Here is a 22,214-nt window from a genome sequence, read left to right as displayed (position 1 = left end):
GGCCGGGGCAAAGGGAGGGAAATACGCGGCCAACGTGTGAACTGCGTGGGAGTATGGGGTGGATCGTTCCCTCTGGTGTTTTCCTCTGCTTTCCTTTGCTCGGCAGTGGGAACTCTTGTTCCAACTGGAGACTTGACATGGAGTGGAGCAGAGCGCGCTCAACTCTTAAACCACCAGACAGCAGAGGGAAGGTGGCTGCTGGTGGCTTCTAACTGTTTCTGGGTGGTGCCTTGTGTCCTGCTCCCACCAAGCTGGTGGCTCTGCAGTCGGCTGCAAACTGGGACGTGGAGCTGAGGCTGCAATCCCATCCATACCCCCATTCCTCTGGGATGGTGTGGGACTGGGTGGGCTGCAGCCCAGCCCTCCCCTCCTGTTCCTCCTCTGGTACCCACCACGGTCAAGAACGCAGTCTGGCTCATCTTTGTGAGCTCCCTCTGCTTTGGGTGGGTGTGTTTTGGGACCATGTTTTGCACAGTCCCCCCCACCCCAGGGCTTGGTGTGCAGTGCTGTGCATCTCCATAAACCCGTTCCGTGGAGGGAGCAGCAGCGCTGGGGTGCCTCCAGACCCAATCCTGCAGGAATGCTGATTAGTTGGGAAGCAGCTTGGTAGCAAGTGCTCAAAGCTAAGCCAGTTTTTCCCTCTAAGCCTTTGTGCTTTGGTTACCTTCAAGGGGAGGAAATTCTCCTGCTGGGGATATCTGGAGCACAGGTGCTATGAGGAGCAGCTGAGGGAACTGGGGGCCTTTAGGCTGGAGAAAAGGAGGCTCGGGGGGGGACCTTATTGCTGCCTGCAACTGAAAGGAGGTTGTAGGCAGGTGGGGGTTGGCCTCTTCTTTTTCCTAGATAACGGGGCAAGAGGAAATGGCTTGAAGTTATGCCAGGGGAGGCTTAGATTGGGTATTAGGAAAAACTTCTTCGCTGAAAAAGGAGGCCAAGCATTGCAACAGGCTGCCCAGGGAGGTGGTGGAATCCTGGAGGTGTTTAAAAACCACATAGATGCGGTGCTTAGGGACATGGTTTAGTGATGGACTTGGCAGTGCTGGGTTAACAGTTGGGCTTGATGGTCTTAAACATGTTTCCCAACCTTTTCAAACGGTTCTATGATCTCTGCTCCCTTCCAGCAGAGCAGTTTTCTGGTGCGCAGAAGCCAAACTTTGCTGTTGTGAGCAGGATGCATTAGCCCCAGCTACAGCAGTTAGTTACTGCGCTCGGGGGGGTGGGGTGGGGGTGGGTGGGTGGCCCTGCTCCCCCCTGCTCACACAGTGCCTGGTGACGTTAGCTGGGTGCTTGTAACGGCGAAACCTTCCACCAGCATGGTCTGACGTTCTCCCCCTCCTCTTTACATTAACGTGCCAGCCGTGTCTCACCCTAATTAAAACCAGCAAAGAGGACTGGTCCGGGACATAGCTTTGGAGGCTGTAAAATTCTAGGACAGTTTTATGTAGCACAATTAAAAGGAAGGTAAAAAAAATTGTTAAGAAATTAAACACTAATTACTTTTTTTTTTGCCAGCTGAACTGTTTTGGCAGCAGAGCTGCAAGTAGGATGCAAAGACCCAGGATGGTTGGTTCTCTGCTGCCATAAATCAAATTGATCAAATGTTCCCTTGCTTTTTAGCAGTGTAACTCATCTGCTGTCAATTAGACTAAATCACATTTTTTCAATTAAACAGGCTTAGAGGCCTGATAGTGAAGTCTGGTGGGGAGGGGGAGGGAAAAGCAAAGCCTGGCTGTAGGCAGCGAGGTGGAAATATCTTTTTAAAAGGTGTGATCCCATTTTAGTGTTTTCCATATAAAATGCGATATTATTGTCCGTGCTCTGGGGGGCAATAAGAGCTGGAAAGCCCAGCCCAGGAGGGAGCCTGCCAAGCGGAGGGGACCGGCACGGGCGGCCCCACGGCGGTGGCAGGTCCGAGGTGGCCTAAGGGATTAGATGGGGAATCCCAGCCGGGATGCTTGCGGGCATGGTGGCAAGTTACTGACTTCAAGAAAAATCCTTTGGGATGAATTTCAGATGTTTCCTTAAACTCCTGCCCTAATTCCCCTCGGTGGGATAAGAGGTTTGCAGACTTGCATGGTGTTTGCTGCTGTGGGGCTGTGGCAGGAGGGCTCGCTGGTGCTCCAGGGAAGGTGAAATTGCCCCATCCTTCGCATGCAACTGGCAATGGGAATGGGTGGCTTGCATAATAGGTGGCATAATTTGCCTTGGATGACGAAGTAAACCGCTGTTTCCTCTCCCTGTGTCTAGTCTTGCTCGCTGAGCATTTTCTTTCTTGATTGGAAAAGGAAAACAGGCTGTGAAATATTTGGAAAGGGATGAGGAAGGGCAGGGCTTGGAGTAAATGACTCCTTTTATACCTGCATCCACCCCGTGCCTTAAAGAAATAGACAAAACCTTCCCAGCCTGGAAAGAAACAGCTGGAGTGGGATGAGAGCTGGTCTGGCCCCAGGAGGAGGCAGAAAGAGGCGTGTGTGGCCTGCCGATTAGTGTTTTAGTTATTGCAAATATTACCTGTCTCCCTCCCTTCCTCTTGCTGCCTGATCGCTGCCAGAGCCAGCTTGTGCCAGGAGCGTGCGGGGCTGCCGGGGATTGGGGTGGTCTCTGGTTTGGTTGGGGAGTGCTGGGCGCGGGGCAGAGGGGGCTTCCAACGTCCCTGCAGGTATCTGCGTGCTGGAAATGGAGCTTCATCTCCCTAGGTTCAAGGTTTTGCAGCTGATGCTTCCTGGGTGCTCTGGGACAGGGGAGAGGACACCTACGGTCCCTTCCATCTCTCCCCGCACCAGGGCAGGATGTGCTCCCAGGACCTCTGGAGCCCTCCGTGGTCTCATCCTGCAATGCCAACGATTCACACGTCCGCTGCAAAAAGGGCTCAGGCCTCCCGGTTCTGCCAACAAGCCCCTGCAGGTTATCCTGTTAGGAAAACCAGACTAATTTATTAATATACATAACGTTAATTGCTGTAATTTGAAGGCTGGCTTCCCACTCCCAGGGTTGTGGGTGTGTGCTGCCAGTGTGGAAATGCATGGAGGAATGTTTCCCCGCTGAGCCCCTGCGGTAAGGGGAGGGTGCTTCTGTGGTTATAATGGTGGTAACTGGTTTGTACTGTGGGTTTGGGCTCATGTGCTAAAAGAACAATGAGAAAACCAAACATATCTCCTTGTTGTAGGCTTAAAACACGGCCAAATGGATATTTAAATGTTAATTGGTATAATTGCCCACCACCACCTCCCCAGGCAAACCTGGCAATTCGGAGCATGTGGTGTTCTTCCTCCCTGCCCAGTTCAATGCCCTCTGTCTCCAAAAAGAGCTTTGCTGGCCACCTGGAGGAGCGTGAGCTGGGGTAGCCCAGGCTGGGGAGATGTCTGTACCCACAGGAGGGCAGCAATGTCACCTCACCTTTGGTGCCAAAGGTGCTGGAGGTGCGGGACCGAGATGAACCTTGATGCTCTGAGTCTGGTCTGCCCTTTGGTTTTGCCAGCGTGGTTGTGTTGGTGAGGAGCAAAGGGGAGGAGGATAGCTGGCTCTTAGTTCTCAGCAGGGCTGGGTTTTTCTGACCCATCAATTAAGCTGTGGGATGAGGCAGGACTGCTCCTGCTGGGCTTATGCCTCTGGTCTCCCTTTTGCAGTAGTTGTTGGTCCCAGCCCTGTCCACATCTAGGTGGTTGTAGCAAAAGCAAGTCCAAAGCTCTGCTGGCAATGAATCAGACAGCAGGACCTTGGATCCCTGAGATCCTGGAGGGCTCCTGGCTTTGTGTTTCTCATCCCAGGAAAGAAAAAGAAACCCACTGTCTCGATGGTCACCTGGTGATGCCAGCAGAAAGCCTGGCTCAGGGCCTCTGTTCCTGGAAAAGCAACAAAGCGAGGTCCCTCCATGCACAGGGGTGTTCTGAGCTGCGCTTGGGCAACAGCTCCTTTGCCAGGAGCGCGTGTGTCCTCACGAGCCAGATCCGCTGTTCCAGCTTTCCTGCCCTGTACCAACGTTTGCTTTGGAAAAGTAGTGCTGGTGGTTTCTGGAACGTGATCCATCTAACCCGCCATCAGAAAACAACAAAACCAAACCTGTAATTGCCTTTGGTCTTGAGCAATTTGAGCTGGGTGTGAATTCGCCACGAAGGCTTGAAAAGCACTGTGTGCCGCTGGGCTGCGGAGCCACGTGGAGGTGGGAACGCTGCTGTCAACGGCAGAAGTGAGAGGGTGGTGTGTGTGGACCAGGACCAACCCACCCTTCTTGCTTTGCAGCCATCCTTCACTAGTCTGTGTTACCCTGTATCCCAAAGTAAACTGCTGATGCTCTGGGCTCCGCTGGCATCAAACCCAGCGTGAAACCCCAGCCTGGCCGTAGCCACTGCTGCCTGCGTTGGTGGGTGAGCGGCGCCACGAGTCCTGGCCCCAGCCGGGTGTTTTTAGCTCCTGTGGAGGATTATTAGAAGTGAAGAATTAAGCATTGCATTTCCTGATTTCTCTCTTTTCAGCAGGCTGGTGCGATGCTAGCAGCCCTTCCCCCTGCCCAGCCATTAGGATTCCTTTTGGGAAAGGAGAGAGGGTGAGGAGGGAGTAAATCTGATTTAATTACAATGACACAACCTGCATGGCCCCAGCGGCTCGGTGGGTTTAATCTGATTTGGAGAGGGGAGGCGGTGCAGCGGCTGCCACTGGCATGAGCGCCTGCCGCACATGATGGGCTTAGGGCAGCACCAGGCGCAGGCTGCTCCAGCAGCGGCATGGGGGGACCCGAGCTGCCCACCCCGGGTGGTGGGTCCTGGCGATAGGAGAGGGGTGGGGTCCTCAGCCTTTCGCTGCAGAGAGCTGCTTGGGAGTTCTGGAGATGGTGGGATTGAGGCAAAGAGGTGGTTTGGTTGGGAGTGATGTGTCTGGTGTCCCAAGGAAGCCAGAGAGCTCTGGGCAGGTCAGAAGCGGCTGCACAGTGTGAAGGTGATTAGACATTATTAAGCCCAAATGAAAGAACTGCTTCTAGCAAATAAGTGTGTGTGTGTGTGGGAAATAATTAGCTCCAGACATCCTAAAGAGTTGAGGCATAAGTGGGTCCTGGCTCCTGCAGCTTGCTCTGTGTCTGTCGAGGAAAGGGCTCCTCTGGGTACCACGCTCCTGCTGCGGGGGCTCGAGCCCCATGCTCTGGTGCGTCTCCACTTGCAAAGCTGCTCTGTGTAAATGTGCCCTTCGGGATTCCCTGTCCTGAACCTTAGCAGATTGCCTTGGGCTTTTAGTGTAACTGTCACCCAGCTTCCTCCTTCGCAAGTGTTGTCTCGTAACAGAGAAAGGCCATGGCTTCAAGGAGAAAACTGTCCCACATGCTGACACCTGCCAGTGGGATGTTGGCTTCTAGATGCTCCTGTCATCCAAGGGATGGTCCACATCAGCTGGTGCAGCAGCGTGGAGAGCTACCTTGGCTGCAGGTCTCCTGTCCCTCTCCTATGTGATTGTAGATGTCTTTGGGTGCTCAAAGGTGACAAAAGGGGACAGGTTTTAGATAACACTGAAGGCACAGGTAGTTGGGAGAGTAGTGGTTCCCCCTACATGGCAGCTTTGGGGAGGGAGGGACGTGCCTCAGGTTCACCTGGTATGGTCTGCAGGCTACCTGTGGTAATGTACAGGGTGTGGGGTCGCAGCTTTTCATGTAAAGTAGGATGTTCTGGTCTGGCAGACAAAATAAAAGATCCTAAGGATGCAGTAATTAATTGTAAAATTCTTATCGGTGCCTTGTGATGACCTGCTTGTCCAGCAGATGAACTCCATCCTGTATCTACCCAGACTGGGCTTCCCCTCCTGCCGGTGCAAAATGACCTGCTTCTTGGTGGCACTGGTGTTTTTCAGGATGTTGGGGGTTAATGGTCGGCTGACCACACTGCCCTCCCCCAGTACTCCCACACCTACTCCCCTGCAGGAGCCTACTGCTCTGCAGCTCCTGGGGTGGCAGGGAGACCAGTGGAAATGTCACCTCCCACCCTGCCTGAAGCTGGCAAGGGGGAGAACACGCCCAGCCTGGGGTGGAGGAGAAGCCAAGGCCAGATCCTGCAAAGGCTGGCAAGGAAGATTTTGGATAAGGGCAGGAGCGTGTGGGAGGGGACTGTAAATCCTGCAGAAGGATCTGGTGAAAGGTGATGGCTTGACAGCTCTGGAGCCTCGTCTCCGCTTGGCCCATGTGGTGCTGGCAGGGGCAGCACATTCTTCACCGGCCGCTGTTTGCTTGGGCACTGGTGTGTTTTGCTACCAGTGTAGGTTTTTTGTGAAATTGCTCGGTTTAGGGTGCTTTTCCCCTCTCTGTGCAATCACACTCCTTTCCTGCAGGAGCTCAGGTGTGCAATGTGGAGCAGTGTTGCCGATTTTGTCCCGGGGATACCTCTAACCTAATTTGCCTGGCTCCTTTTGGTCCTTGAAGGCTGATTTCCTCAGGACTGGAACAGCTGTTTTCCTTAGTGATTGAAAAAGAAGCTTGTGTCAGCAAGTTGGGTCTGGAAAAAAGAAAAAAACCAAACAAAACCAACCCCAAACTCAACCCCCCCCTACTGACTGCTCTTCTCTTTCGAGGAGTAAGAGCATCCTGGCTTTACTGAAGAGCTTCGCACCTCTGGGGACAGCATCACCACTGCCGGGGACTGAGGGGGGCCAGGGCTGACTGCAGGGAAGTTGATGTGGTGGCCTCTTGCCTTGAATGCTGAGTGTTGCAGGAACGTCCTTGGAGGATGTGGAGCTGCCAGAAGGGGCTGAGATGCTGCCCCAGCTGTTTGCTGGCCAGGTTGCACTCGGGAAGAAATATAGCGGATAGTGTTTGCAATTTGCAAGCGCTGCAAACCCTGAGGCCTCTGCTGCCTGGGTTGTTCAGGACTGGTAACTAACTGGGGTTTGGAAGCCTGGGGTTGGATGTGCAGGACGGAGTGGGGCTGGGCATGGTCTGCGTGAGGTGATGGCCATGCCTGCTTTGTGGTTGTCTTGACTTTCTGCACAGTGATGCTCCCCCATGAATTGTCTCTCCTGCAGCTGCTGGATCCTGATGGAGAAATCTCTTTCCTCCTCTCCTGAGAAACATCATCCCTTGTAGGGGAACCAGGATACATGTGGCTTTCCTTGGAACTTTTGCCTCTGTGCTTTCTGCATCCTGCTGTGACTTCCCACGCTGGACTGTCAGCCTTTGGGGCCAGGCTGGAGCATGCGATAGAGAGGGGTGTTCTGGGCAGCCCTTGAGCTGCACCCCCGCATGCTTGAGAGGTCTCCCCTGACACGGCTGAAGCAGTGCTGCCAGGCTTGGGTATGTGCAAATCACAGACCAGGCGCTCCAAACCACAAAGTTTTAAAGAAAAAAAACCAGAATATATTTTGAGGTTCTTTTTGTTTAACTTCTGGGTTTTAAGCTTAAATTTGAGCTTTTTTGTTTTCTGTGTGGTTGGGAGGTCTGGGAGCCTTTCTGCAGAAGCAGAAATTAAAATCCCCACCTATGTGAGTCCGGCAGCGGTGGTTTGAGCAATGCTGGGGTGAGGGCAGTGGGCAGTGCTGCAGGGCCCCGGAGAGTGATTCCAGGGAAGGAGAAGTGAGACACCTGTTTTCTCATCATCTTTTTGAGTTGAGCCACATCTCGTCTGGTAAGTGCTGCAGCGAAGCAAGTGCCATGACCCAATGCAAGCCTGACTTCCCAGGCCACTTGGTGTTTTGCATTTCTGCTTTAAAAATGCTCATTTTAACATCCTCCTGAGGGGCAGCACCCTTATCCCAGCCCGCCCCTTGGGTGCCAGGAGGTGGGAAACATCCTTCCCTCTTGGTGGGATGGTAGCTGGTGCTGGAGCAACCCTGGGGTGCAGGTTGGGTCTGGAAAGCTGCTCCATGCCGGTGCCTGGGGAGATGTATGTGGGACCAAACCCAGTTTCAAGCAAGGTGTTTCTGCTGACACAGCCACCATGTGCTTTAATTGTAGATTATTAAGAACTGCTTTTATTTTAAGAAACTGGCCCCTTGTTACAGGGCAAGTCCCCAAACCCTTTTCCCTACAAAAGGGGTGTTGTGTCTCTTACCTTTCAGCAGCATGCTGACTGCAGCCTCGCTGTGTAATCTGGAGGCGGGGGGAGCTTTCAGAGCGCTCTCACTCAATAACTCAGCCCAGCCTACAGCTCTAGTGAGGTATTTTACACTTTGCCAAGGCAGATAATTAATCATTCCTGAAGAATGAAGAAATGTTTCTGGACCCCTCCCCCCCTCCTTTTTTTTTTTTTTTTTTTTTTTAGAAAAACAGGGATTTTTGAAAACTTGATGCCCCTCTGATAGCATGGAGGAAGGGGTTTGGGATGAGAAGCGCGAAGGTTGGCTGCTCTTCGGGGAAAGCAATAGCGTAGTGCAACCAGCTGGGTGCTTCTTGGTGTCCATCTGACTGTTGCTGTGGTGTGTGCCCGAGGTGAAGGTGCTGCTGAATCCCAGGGCTGGGACGTTCGGTCCCCCACGTCGCTCCTAGCTAACAGAGGAGCCCAGAGGACTGCTGGGTTTCCCTCATTGCTCTGTTGATGTTTTTGGTGGCTTCTAACCTGGTTGACCAGGGAGCATCTCTTTGACCTGCAGATGCCTGCCTTATAGTTCTGTGACTAATTGCTTACTTTTTTTGTAGTCATTAAATGAAGGAAGGGTGATTTATTTTTTTTTGTTTAAAAAAATAATTATATAAACCAACCAACCTAGAAAAGAACCTTAAACATGCTGCAGAGCTCACCAGTTCTATGGGAGTGTTGCTTTTAAAGCAAACTATTTAGGAAGGTGCATCACAGAGTAAAGACTTGTTTTTATCATTCCCTTTAGCCCCCCTCTTTTTTATTTTTTTTTTTTCCCTGTTTCTAGTTGTTGTCTGGACGTTAGAGAGAAGGAAGCTGTTGTCTCCTGTCTTTTGGGAGAGCTGACTGGACTTGTGCTTAGGTCATGCAGGCAGGGGAGTGTTGGGTCGGCACACAGATTCTTGCTAAAATAGTATGGTTGGGTCTTAATATCCCTTCTCTCCTCTTTCCACAGATCATAGCAATGGGAAAACTGTCAGATGGTTCTGCCGAGCAGTATCTGAAATATATGGTCTATAATAGGACTAAAAAAAAGACTTGGTTATCAGTGCTGGTGTGTGTGGGCTTTTCCCCTCTCTAGGGAAATCAATGGGTGTTGGCACCAGGCTGGACAGGCCATGGCAGACCCTGAGCACAAGGGGATGAGTATGTACATGGCTGTTGGAGCTGGCATGTGCTGCCTTGAGTAGGCTGTTGCTCATGACTTACGCCACCAGCTCCTCCTTGGGAAAGGAGCCTGGAAAATGCAGTGGATACAGGGCAGGAAAGGAGATGGTGTGATGCAGCATTACCATTTGATGTAGGGATGCCTCTGGCTGGTGGCTTCACAGCAAGTCTCTTTGCAGTTTGTAAGTAGCATGGAAGATCGCTTCTCCTTTGAGCAGTTGTTTACACAGAGTACCATAAACTGCTAACCAAAAGGTATGTTGGCACAGGAAGAATACGCATAATGGAGCAATTTCTGTAACAAGTAGTTCTGGATGGAGCTGTGAATCGGAAGACCTCATTGCTCCAAGGCCCTGTGGATCCCATGGGGTTTTGGTAACAGACTACACGTTAGCTCGCAGTAGGCTGAATCACGCTCAGTTGTGGTTTTTTTCTTCCTGCTTTAACATGGCAGCTTGAGCAGGGACGTGTCATTCTTCATCTTCCTTCCCCTACTACTGCTGCTGCCAGGGCCACCTAGTAGAGAGATGCAGCTGCTTTTCAAGCTCTTACCTTGCAAAAACTGATGCAAAGCTTTATTAGCAGAAGCTGCTGAAGTACCTCCAGTTCCAGGAGTTCTCAAGGCATGATACAGGCAAAAAAACTCCAAACCAAACAGGAATCAGCTGGTGAAGGGAAGCCCCAGGCAGGCAAAGAAACCAGTATGTGCAGTTCTTCCCCAGTGCTGTCCAAATGGGAGCAGGATAGAAAGGGGAACAGTGGTATCTGCCACCAGCGCTCCTGGGTTACCCACCGTGGGGGTTTAGGGATGTTGTGGGTCAGAATCTTCCAGTGGCCCTCTTGTCTCACGTTTGTTGTCCTGTGCCTGGCACTGTGTCTTGGAGCTCGTTTTAGCAATGCGAGGGGATGCTGACAGCCCTCATGGAATAGGTTGCTGTCAGCTTCCCAAGGCTGATTTGGAGGAGCTTGCAGGCTGGAGTGTGTGGGCAATGAGGAAAAGCCCCTTGCAGAAGCTACCTGCCAGGTTGTCAGCAATTTGCATCTCCAACATCACCATCCAGCTGGGAGCTGGAACACACGTCAGCTCTGCTGAGAGCAAGCCAGCCCTTTGTTCATGTGTCTCCTTGAAATGATATTGTGGTTTACTTAATTAAAAACAGAGCATTATTGTGGGAATGACAAATGAATTAAAAAGATTAAATCTGGGAAAAGACCTATCTGGCCATCTAAATCCAGCCCAACTCTGCTGTTCTCTGAGGTATCCTACTTCCGTACAGTTTGAGGTGCCTTAGGTGATGTGCGTGCTCCCTGTTCCCCAAGGAAATCTTTCTGTGGTCTATTAGAGAGCTGTTTGCAGAAATGAGCAGGCTGGTTTCTCTGCAGCCTGCTGCTTAATTGTTCTCCCAGCTGTGTTTCCACCCAGCACTGGGTTTACTAACAAGCCTGGCCAGCCCTGGCAGGGAGGGCTCAGCTCCTCCTTGTTTTGAGTTCATGTGCCCAAGGAAGATGCCTTTGGGTGATCTGAAAGTGGGGTCCTTCCTCCTCCCCTCACAGCTGCTTTTTCTGAAGCTTCATACCAGCAGGTTCTTGGGTTGAGCTGGAGAGGGTTTGCTGGCAGGCCAAGCAGCTCTTCCAGCCTACACAGATGGGCTGCAGGATGCCTCTGCTTCCTGCTGGGCAGTTTAAATTGGCGTTTTGGAAGATCCTGCATTAGCTTTGTGACTGTTGACTGTTGCCTGCTTCATTCCAGAGGTTCTGGAGTAGAAAACATGGTGCTGGGCTTGGTGGTGTTCTGGTAGAGCGTCTGAAAACTGTGATGTAGCAGGAGAAAATCCTCACAACAGCCTATCCCTGCTATGCCTGAGGTAGGCAGGTGCATGTTGGAAAGCTCTAAACTAACACCCAGTGGGTTTGTGTTCTTTTTATGCCTGTCACTATGGGCTCTCTTTTTTTTTTTTTTCTCCTTCCTCCCATCGTGGTCCCTTTGCAAACAGCTCCATCCCCAGCTGCAGTGAGCTCAGTCAGGGAGGACCTCGTGCGGTTGTGCTGCCAGAGCCATTCTCTGTTGTCAGAGGGAATGTCAGTCTCTTCAGTATGTTGGGCTGATGGGAACGCTTTTGGAGAAACCTGCCTCTTCTGCCTCCATGCATCAGTATGGAAAAGTCAGCTTCCAGGTGCTGAGTGTGGTAGAAATGGGTGATCAGGCCCTGGGAAAGGGAGAAGCACCTAATTAATTCAGAGGACTGAAACCCTGCTGTGGTGTCCCCGCACTGCTACAAGCTAGGGCTGGATCAAGTCAAGTAGCCGTAAACAACTGCAAGGAGGAGGATGTTGGCTGGGTGGACGGGGGGTTTTGGAGAATGAGGCAGGTGCTGGTGGGAAAACGCTTCATCTCCATATCCTCGATCAGAGTGGAGGGACATGCAATGACCACCGTGGTAACAGAGGGGTGGGAAGGGTCCCACCACATTCCATGAAGCCACATGGCCCCAGATCTGCAGCAGGTTTTTGCCCACAGCCAGTGCTGGGGATGTGCAAATATGAGCAGCTGCAGCTTAGGGCAAAGCTGCCGGCGGGAGGTCCTGCGGTGAAGTGCTGTGACGAAGAAAACACCAACCTCGACATTTCCACTGCCCCAGGCTCCTGTTTGACCTTGGGCAAGCTGTGTTGTCTTTCTGGCCGCATCCTGGAAGGCTGTGTGTTGAGCTGAGTCCTGCCAGGATGTCTGGGTGTGGGAAATACGCCTCCCTGCACTCCGCACACCAGCGCTGCTGCCTGTTAATGCGTTGTTAAATACGGACTGTTTGCTGTGCCTTGTCCCCGTGAGCTGCGGTAGGAGGGGGCTGGCTGCTTTGCCAGATGGTCTTTGCAGAAATTGGGGGGTTTTCCCCCCCTTCAGAAGAGCCTTTCTCCCTGCCTGCATCTCTTCAGTAGGTGCCTGCATGTTTGCCCCATGTTGAGAACTGCCAAAACACAAATCATTAGGCAGGTTATGAATTGAGGTTTGCGCTTTGAAACTTCACCTGGTGAATGACACAAATCCCGTGGCGGTTTTCTGCACACCGGGGAGCAAATGTCAGCTCTGATTTTGGAAATCAAAACCTTGGGAGCTTCCTGCTTAAAATGTGCCCTTTGCAAACATCGTTGTTGCTTGTGCTCGATGGGTGCTGGCGTTGCAGGAGCAAACACAGCTTTCTCACAAAGTTCTCCAACTACACATGCTTTAATATAGGTGTATATATATATGAGATGAGCATATAAAAATAATACAATTTATTTTTAGATGTGATCTGGTGGAGTTTTTGATTTACCTTTAAATGTCAGCCCTCTGGGGTGTGTTCTGGTACCTGAGAAGAAAAAAAAAAAAAAAATCATTCTGGCAGCCTCTTGCTACAGAAATGTCATTTCTTAAACACAGATCCTCAAATTGAGGTTATTTATTCCCATGGCTCCAGGAGAAGAGGCCTTAAGAAGAGCTGCTAGTTTTTGACAACCTTCTGTTAGTCATGGGAACTGGCAGTTCTGAAATTAATATTTGCAGACCCTCCCCTCCCTACCCCTGCTCTCTTGTTAATGCAAAGAAAACTCTCACCTCCAGCCTGACTTCCAAGTACGTGATTGAGAACATGTGAATCCACAATGATTGAACTGTGAGTGACCTCCGGGGAGTAAGTGGGTTAATCAAAGCTGGGCTCTTCCCCACACTTCAGTCGCTAAAGCTCCTGCATTTCCTCCTGATGGCTGATAAGGAGGGATTGAATTTATGAAAGAGATGAAGATGTTTGGATAAGCTACAGTACCAAAGCAAGCCTGCCTGACAAGTCAGGGCCTGAAGGAAGCTCATGGAGTTGGAGGGGGTTTGTTGTGTTTGTGGTTGTGGGTTTTTTTGGTTTTTTTTTTTTTTTTTTCCCAGGCTCCTTCCCCCAGCTGGGATGTGTCTGTGGGGATCCATCCGGAGATGCAGCTGTGGCTCTGCAATTGCAAACCCTGGGTATCCTGGCTGAAACGATGCGCCCCGAGTTTCGGCATGGTGCTGGGCTCTGCAGAGCACGGCCGGGCTGCCTGGCAGTTTGCAGAGCCTCAGCCTTGCCTCGCTGCCCGCCCGCCCGGGCTGTGTACAGCACACAACACCTGCAGCTGTTCCAGCAAAGCTGGTGTCGCCGCTAAGTGTGCAGCTCCTATAGCAGAGGTGCTGCTGTTCTGGTGTGATGGGGACTCGTGTCGTGAGACCCAGGAGATTTCTGTGGGGACAGCAGTACACACTAGCCTCACAGAACTGTGTCCTGGCTCTTCTTCACCCCCAGTTCCCAAAGGTGCAGGGCTTTGTGACACACTTGGCCAGCTGTCCCGTTGGCTACAAGCAGCTGGCTGCAGGGAGCACCGATGCTTCTGTGACGGTCTTTCCATACCCAGGCCTTAAATCAACAATGTAGGTTCACGTTTTGAGCATAACATTTGGTTATTTCCCTGTTCTTCTTTTGCTGTGCCAGAAAGGCCGACACCTGTGTCTCGGAGATCTTTATCTCTGTGTATTTTTAGACATGCCTTATCAATGCTGAAAGAAGGTGAATCATGTTTTGGAAAGGGAGCTGCTGCACTTCCAAATGTGTTTTGGAAAACAGACCTGAGCTCCAGGGGGAGGGGGAGGAGAGCAGCAGTGGGGAATGACCCATCACAGGAATGTGGGATCTGCTGGCTGCCTGTGGGGTGCTGTGGGGAGGACAGCCTGTCCCCCCTGGTTCAGTGCTTCTTTGATGGGACACGGTGGCTTCTCTGGGACACTGAACAGCCTGGTTCCTGTGGTGGGAGAGGAGGTGACAGCTCTAAGGGTTTTCCCAAGCTTAAACCTGTGGTTCCCCTCCCCAGTCCTAAACCAGTGGCCCAGTATGATGTTGGACCTAGGAGAAGCTGGCATGCACATCATAGCTCGGCATCTGAGCTCCCACCTGCGATGCTGGAGGCTGGGCAGGGTCTGCTGAGTCCCTCATGCAGCCTTGGTCATGGTCACAGGGCCGTGGTTGTCCTCCCGGAGGCCCCTGAAGAAGGAGTTCTCCACTTGGGAGCACAGCCCTACTGGTTGTCCTCCCGTGGGAGGACTTGTCTTCTTGCTGCTCTCTGGGCTACCCTCCTTCCTCCTAAAGGACACTGCTGAAGCTGGACACCCTGGATGCTGCTGCCTGTGACCCCAACAAGGCAGCTCTTTGAGTGGCCACGAAGGCTTTTTGCCTTCAGGAGGCTTGCAGGTGGGGTGGGGAAGGTTAAACCTTTGGAGCTCTGGACATGATTGTTGCCCCCTCCTTTGATATCCCCCCTACCTCTACAGGAAAAGAAAGTAATTCGGGTTGATGTCTCCATTAAAAAGCTGCAGCAGTAAAGTGGTTGTTTGTGCTGAGAGGGGAATGCCCACAGGTAATTTATCTTGACATTTATAGAAAGCATAAGGGTTTACTCATTCATAAAATGAAGGAACAGGGTGTTTTTCTGCATTGCCTGGGCTCTGGAGCTGCTCGAACATTATTGTAGCTGATCGTAATCGTTTCCGGACGTGCCCCGGTATGCCTGGGGGGGTTGCATGGGAACAGTAACAAAGTGGGACAGGAGAGCAAACCTGTTGGACAGGAACGGGCCCGACTGGAGCTAACACATCATCTTCCTCCGGAGCTTTTCTGAATGGCAGGGAGGGCGAGAGCCAAGGGGAGGACCTGCTGGTGGCTGGCACCTGGGAGCTGGCGTGCACTGGGCCCTCAGCTTGTTTTAACTGGAGGGAGTCCTCGAGCTGGGGCTCTCTGTGCTCCGTAGCTCTCGGGAACGGCGAGGAATGCTTTGTTTTCAGAACAAACCGTGTTTTGAAAATTATTTCTGTTGCCTGTTGTTCTAGCGCAGGGAGAAAGCTGCTCTGTGCAGGATGGAGCAGAAGTGGAGGGTCTGGCTCCAGCCTGGGAGCAGAGAAAGCAGCTAAATGTGTCAGGAGATTTCTTTCTGTTCTGGTATCTGTCTGCTCGGGGAGGGTCTGTAGCTGCCCTTGAGCTCAGACCCGCCTGCTGTGTTGACAGCAAACCCGTGTGTGTGGCTGGGTGGTGTAGGAGCACCCGGGCTGGCTCTGTCAGTGCTTTGAAGAGGTGCAGCGGTTTGTGTGCAAATGCACGGGCTTGCAAAGCTTTTCCTTTCCCGACGGTGCATCCATGGGCTGCCCTCAGCAAACCTTATTTAGCAGGTCAGAAGACTGTGGAGTTGCTCTGGTCCGTCTGCCTTTGCTGTTGAGATGCTGGTATCTCTTCCCAGTGGAGAACTGGGTATGTTAGGTTATCATAACGTCTGTGGTGATGTTCTGGCTTTTTACAGCTGACCTTGGCACTGGGCTGCTGAACAGCCAGGGTATCAGAAGTGTTATCATCATTAATCCCCCTGTAATCCAACTTGTTAACAAACCCCAATCTCCTCTTGCTAAATGAGCAATTGTGGCCAGACCATCTGTGAAGGGTTGGCAGGTGGGACCTGCCGGAGAGGACCTGCAGGACTCCGTTTGGAGAGCAGGAGCGACTGAGCTCCCAGGCTCCAACCCTCAGGGGCTGGTGCTGGCCCTTGGGTGGCCATCCCTAGGACATAAACTAGTGGGCTACCATGGGGACAGCAAGATCTGCCCTGAAGAGCCCTCCTGGTGTCTCTCAAGCATAGGGGGATGTTAAATACACCGAGCTGCAGTAACGGTGACTTGTGTCTGGGCTGATGGGGAGAGCCCAGTGCTGCCCTGTGAGCAGGGACCCCTCACCTGCCCCATGCTGCTGCTGCGGGGAGATGCTGAGCACCGTGCAGCTTGGGACATTGCTGCCTGGCTCCTGGGACTGTATTCTTGGCTCTAAATGAGTTTTTCCCCTCTCTGATTGCTGCCAGAGTAGGTGCCCAACTTAGTGTTGGGCATCTACTGCTTGCTGACCCACGGTAGCCAGTGGCTTGGAAATTGTAGAGCTTGGGAAAACAAGAGCTTGGTAACACTCGAGCGATGAGCTGCCGGAGCAGCTTGAGCTGCAGGACAGCCCTGTCGGACAAAACCAATCCCCCCACCCCCCCACTGTGAACCCGGGGCTGGTGGGCTCGCCTGCCCGTCCGGGTGTTTGATAAACAGTGGGACTAATGAGGAGAAACGTGCCTGGAATTGTCTTAAGGTGATAAAATTCCTGTGTCACCTGAGCGCACCGATTAGTGCGGCTCAATGTGGGGAGACGCTGGGTTTGGCTCTGGGTCTCCTGCTCCTCTCTGAGCACGTCATCTGCCTTCATCGCCCCCGAGATGCCATGTGGCAGATGGCTCCAAGTTTCTGTCCCCTCAGGGTGGGTAAAGGGGCTGGGTGGTGTCAGTGGGGCTGGCTTGGTCCCCCCCGCACCCGTCCTCTGCGCCCGGCCAGGTTTTCCTCCTGTCTCTTGGGAGCGGCCGAGCCAAAGTTTTGGCAACAGCATCTGGCGGGGGATGACGTGCCCGAGTGTTTGAGCAGGTGAGCCTGAGCAAGCGCGGTGTGACTCAGATGCACCCGGCTGCTGCTGGCCCCGTGCCAGGGCCACCCAGGGCTGCGGGGGGGTGCTCCTGGCTTGGTGGGATGCAGTGGGGTCCTGAGCCCGGTGCGGGGTACGGTGCCACTCGTTGCATGGGTTTTTAGGAGCTTGAGCTAATCTAAATTTTGATTGAATGAAGCCGCTTCGTCACTGGCTTGGTTTGAGGTGGGTGAGTCACCCGTTGAGTCACACTGTTCCCTTGCCAGGTGGGGGACCGGAGAGGGGACACTGTGCTCGGATGTGACCGAGCTGCGCGGTCCAGAGCTCTCCTGCCACCGAACTCGTGCTAACCTCTTTGTTGGTGTGCTCCTAGTGCTGACATCTGTGCTGACTGGAAATGCTGTCTCTGCTCCCCCTGCCTCATTTCCCCCCCCTTCCTTGATCTAGTTTTTCGGCAGTGGCTTAGCTGGCCATAAATCTGAGCCCCAGCCTTGGTGCGGACCCTGCCCGCAGCTCTGCGCTGGCTCTCGCCGTGTCCTTCCCTCTTCGATGCTTTTGAAAAGTTGTGGATTTGCTGCGGTGTGTGAGGGTGGGCTGGTGTCCAGCCTGGGGGGCTGGCCAGAGATACTCAAAGCCAATCCCAGCTTGGGGTAAAAATCTCAAAAATAGTAAAAATTAGAAAAAACTGAGGGGGGTGTGTGTTAAGGCCGGATCCCACGATGCTGAAGCTCCTTTGCTGCAGGCGGGCAGCAGAACCCCGGCTGAGGGAGCATGCAGCCCGGGTGGATGGGGGGAGTTTGCCCCCCCCCTCCCAGGGCTGGCCTGTGCCGCTGTCCCCCGTGCTGTGGGGTGGCTGCAGGGCTGTCCCCACGGCCCGGCCCCGGGGGGGGGGGTGACCCCCCGGCCGCGGGGATCGCTCCCCGCCGGGGTCACCCCGCGGTCCCCGCCGCGCTGCGTGGGGCCGGGGGCGAGGCCATGACATCACCGCCGCTGCTGCCCATTGGCTGCCCCGCTGACGACGTCATCGCGCCCCTGCTTCATTTGCCGCCCATCCTTTTCTTGTCTGCCCCACCGGGATGCGGCGTTGCCGTGGAAACGCGATGCGCGCTCCCTGCCCAGGGCCACGCACGGTGGGGTAGGGCGGAGGACATATAGTTCTGCCAGACACACACACACACATATATGCGCCAACCTTTTTAACAATAGACGTATATTTATATATACGTTGATATAGATTATTAAAAAAATCTTATATATTTATATTAAGAATGTATATTTAACATATATATTCACACACACATATATATATATACACCACCCTGTGGCATAACTTGGAGTGTGATGAGCTATGACACTTAAGAGTTTTCTGATTTTGATTGAAATAAAGCCTTGATGTGTTGACACCCAGCGTGGGATGGAACGGATGCTTCTCTGGAAACTAAAACTCCCACCTGGCACCTTAAGCAGCCTTTGGTCAGATCGGTGGGAGCAGCTTTTCCCAGGCTCGGGGTCTTTAGGGAGTCAAAAATGCTGCATTTGTCTCATTTAACAAGACTTATTCTTTCACCAGCCCAGACATAATAGTTAGTAGGGACTTGGCTTCTGTCTCACTGGAAGGAGAAAGTTAAAAAGAAACTTTAAAACAGTACAGAAGAAAGACTTTAAAAAAGAAAAGGCAGACCAGAGGTTTCGGGGGTGAGGTGGTTGGGAACGCCTGTTTGAAAAGTGGGTTAAAAGCAGCTGGTCCCTCCGAAGTGGGGCTCCAGGAGCGGGGGCTGTGCTGCTGCCCTCCTCCAGCCCACGGTCACCATCCTGCTTGCAGCCGATGCTGTATGCATGCTATTTCCAAGGACAAAACAAAACCCTTTACCCCAGAGTTCAACTTTGACCTTGCTGTGGCAGGATTAAAATCTCATGAAGATGGACAACTCGATTGCAAAGAGTTAATTCCACCCCCCTCCCTTCTCCTCCCCTCTGTTTTTTGCTCCTTTTCTTTCCAACTGGCCTGGTTTGCTGCTGAGAAATTGGGAAAACAAACAGAAAATAGACCTCAGCCTTGTGGGTGCTGCTGTCTGGAGGATGACGCAGGCAACCCAGCGCCACTGCAGCCGGGGGAAGGATGCACAATCGGGGCTTTATCTTCTCCCTCTTACATCTGGGGCTCTGCACTTTGCCGTTGGGGCTCATTTCTTGTTTTTGGAGCATCCCTGGAGAGGCTGGCTGCAGGACCCCCATGGACCGCAGAGGGGCTGTTTGTGAGCGCAGAGATGAAACGCATCGCTGGTGTGCTGGTGCAGGCTGTGAAGCCTGTGGCTAGCTGGCATTGCCAGCTGGTGGCCCTGAGCCCCAGGTTTGCCCAGATGCTGGGGCCACCTCGGTGTGCTCCGAAAAGGGCTGCACCTTTGGCACCAACTACTTAACCTCCCAGTGCCCAGCCTGGCTGTGTTTCCATCTCCCAGTTGCAATTGCTGGTTGTGTCTCATAGCAGGAGAGGGGTTTTACACATGTGCAGGCAGCAGGGAGAGGGGTGGGGGTCCCCAACTTGTTGCCAGTTGCAGAGACTGCTGTGGAAGTGCTGTTGCTTCTCATTTTTTCAGGGGACTGTTTATTTCCTAACAAATTCTAAAAAAGGTTTGTCCCCTTTTGTGCTCAGATCTGGGTTTTGAAACAGTATCAGTGAAAAGCTGAGTTTTGCAAGGGTTAGGGTTGCTTTGTCTTTTTCTAAATGAAAAACAAAACAAAAACAAGACAAAGAAACTGACCCAAACCCCCCAAAATCCCAAACCAACCCTCAAAGAAACCACCTCTGAAAATTTCAAGTGACTTTAATGGTAGCTTTGGATGCATCCTCTGGTCTCTTTTTAAATTTAAAACTTTTTTCATGGTTTCCTCAGCTAATTTCCAGCTGAGTGCTGGTACAGCTCGCCGAGTTGGAGTACCGATGAAATGCTAACAGCCTGGGGAGCGCAGGCATTGCTCTGTGTTGTGGCTCCCGTTCCTGCTTTAGCTGCCCACTGCGTTGCTGGTGGGATGCACAGAGGGAGGAAGGTCGGTACAGAGGATGCTTTGAACACCTTTGCAAAGAGGCTGAGCTCCGGCTGGTTTTGGAGAGAAAGATGTCTCCTTACCCCAGGCGAAGTAACACATAGTCAAATTTTTAAATGGAGTTTTAAGAGGCTGAAATAAGTGAAAGCTTGCTTTGATCTCCTAAAATCTTGTCCGTGCTATGAGGCAGCCACCTGTTAGCTAATAGATTTGGGGGAGCAAAAAATGTACCTTTGCTGCTGGTGTGGTCTTACCCTTAAGCGGGAAGCTGAGGGTGCAGCTTTGCTTCTCACCAGCCCTGGCTGCTGCCAGTACCCTCTTTTGCCACCCAGGCAAATGCATTTTCCACTTATTATATAATGGCTGCGTGTGACTGACATGGCTAGTCAGGAGTTGGAGCAAACCTTTAACCGAAAGGCTCCTCCAAGCTCCCTGAGAGGGAGGGCAATGCAACTAACAGCATCTCTTTGCCAAACTGGGGCCAGTCCCTGCCAAGAAGCAGTGACGGCGGGGGCTTGGGGGAGCGGGTGGCAGCGGGCACCCGGGATGCCCTTTGCAGGGCTCGGGTGTAAGTGAAAGCAGATGTGTGATCTCCAGGCGGGCCAGGAGCATCACCGGAGCCGCGCAGACTGGGCGTCTCGGAGGATGCTGTGAAGTTGGGGCCAGATGTACTTAGGCGCCTAGCTGCTATTGAAGTCAGTGGGATCTGGGCTTTAGAAGCAGAGGCTGTGCCAGACCATGGACTGAAAGGCTCCTGACCCGTTTTAAGGCCAAGCTGAGGATTATTGTTTGCCTACAAGCAGGCTGCCAGGAGCCGTTTCGGACGCGGCGCCTGTGCTAGCCCTCTCCTGCGGGTGCTGCTGGGAGCCCGTGGCATGGAGGGGCCTCTCATTCCTGGGCCAAGAGCATCGATGTGTCCTTCTGGGCTCCAAGCACTGCTGAAACCATCCCTGAGATTTAAGTAGGGCAGGCAGAGGGAGTATTTCACTCGCTGTTTGTACCAGTAAGGCTTGTGCAAACCTGTATTCACCGATGGTTGCACTGGAGCTGTGCATTACGGTGCCATGCCCTTGGTGACCCTCTCACCCATGTTTTGTTGTGGTTTTTTGCTTTCTCACTATGGACGAGGAGGATGCTCAGGGATACAGCGGGGTGGCTCCAGCACTTCATCTTGTGCGCTTCCTTCATCTCCCACCCTGGCCTGGTGCCCCAGCTTGTCCTTCCCCAAGCGATGCGGAGGATGCTCGGAGAAGGAGCTGCTTCATGGGAAGGGGAAGAGTTGAGCCCTGTTGTTGTTTCATGGCTGGCACGGTTTGGAGCATGTGGCTTTCAGGGGAAGGGTAACTGCTGGGTGCCAGCATGGGTGTGGAGGGTGTCAAGATGGTGCAACTGGCCCCGGGGAAAACAGAGGTCATGGAAATATAGGCAGTGAGAGCAGAGAGAGCTGCATTTCATGCAGACATCACTCCTGCAGCTGGGCTGGGAGGTGAGCGTGGGGGTGAAGCTGCCTCCAGCCCCTGGGTGAGCAGGGGCAGGCCTGTGGGCAGGGTCCTGAGCGGTACCCCAAGGCAACCCTTGCTCTGGTGGGGGATGCGGAGCATCATTAACTTTTGGGAGCATCCTCGAGAACAAGGGGAGATGGACAGAGCTGGCTTCTTGGGCGGGATGGGGAGAGCATCTCCACTGCACACAAATCCACATTATCAGGAGCAAAACTCCACTTCAGGCAGGACTAAACGCGGTGTAAATCAGCTCTGTCCTGTCTTTAAATTTCAATGGGCTTTTAAATTTTTTTTAATAAACCCTCTGCTACTATCCTCTGAGGACTGGGGAGGGCAAAGGGGGAGGACAAACCTCCTGGTTTTCAGCCTGGTATTACTAAGCAACCATGTCCTGAAATTCACAGCCCAATGGAGAGGACTTTGTTTACCAGGAAGAAAACACTTGAAAAGGGGAATCTTTGGCGGAAGCATGACGGGATTAACGCTGGGGTTTCTTTAGGCAGTTTTGTTGTTTTTCAGGGCCTGACCTTAGTGCTCTGATTCGCTTTTGCCAAGCGACTCTCTCCCTGCCTAATTTAGAGTGCGGTATTGTGCTGGGGTGGGAAGGGGGAGGCGGGAGAGCCAGGTCTGGCAGCGCAAATAGGAGCCTGAGATTATCTGGTTTAGAGCACAGGGAGTCGATCATTAGATGCTGTACTTCTGAAAATCCCACTGTAATTAATTTTCTCCTGAATTAATTAGATGAATTGTGAAGGGACGCTGGGCCGGGAAGGTGCTGGGGATGTTTTTCAGGGTAATATGCAGGTTGTTGGCAGAGGAATTAAATCACCTACCTCCCCCTTCCTGGGGTGTTTGCTAGCGCTGCTCTTGCCTCTCGGCCACGGCTGGTGCGTGGGCCAGGGTGCCAGGTCCTGTGCACAGCGTGTCCCTGGTGAAACTGCCCCGAGTGCCACGTCGGGGTGTTTACC

The sequence above is a fragment of the Falco naumanni genome, chromosome 1, assembly GCF_017639655.2.
Source record: "Falco naumanni isolate bFalNau1 chromosome 1, bFalNau1.pat, whole genome shotgun sequence".
In the NCBI taxonomy this organism is placed as follows: domain Eukaryota; kingdom Metazoa; phylum Chordata; class Aves; order Falconiformes; family Falconidae; genus Falco; species Falco naumanni.
This window is presented reverse-complemented; position numbering follows the sequence as displayed.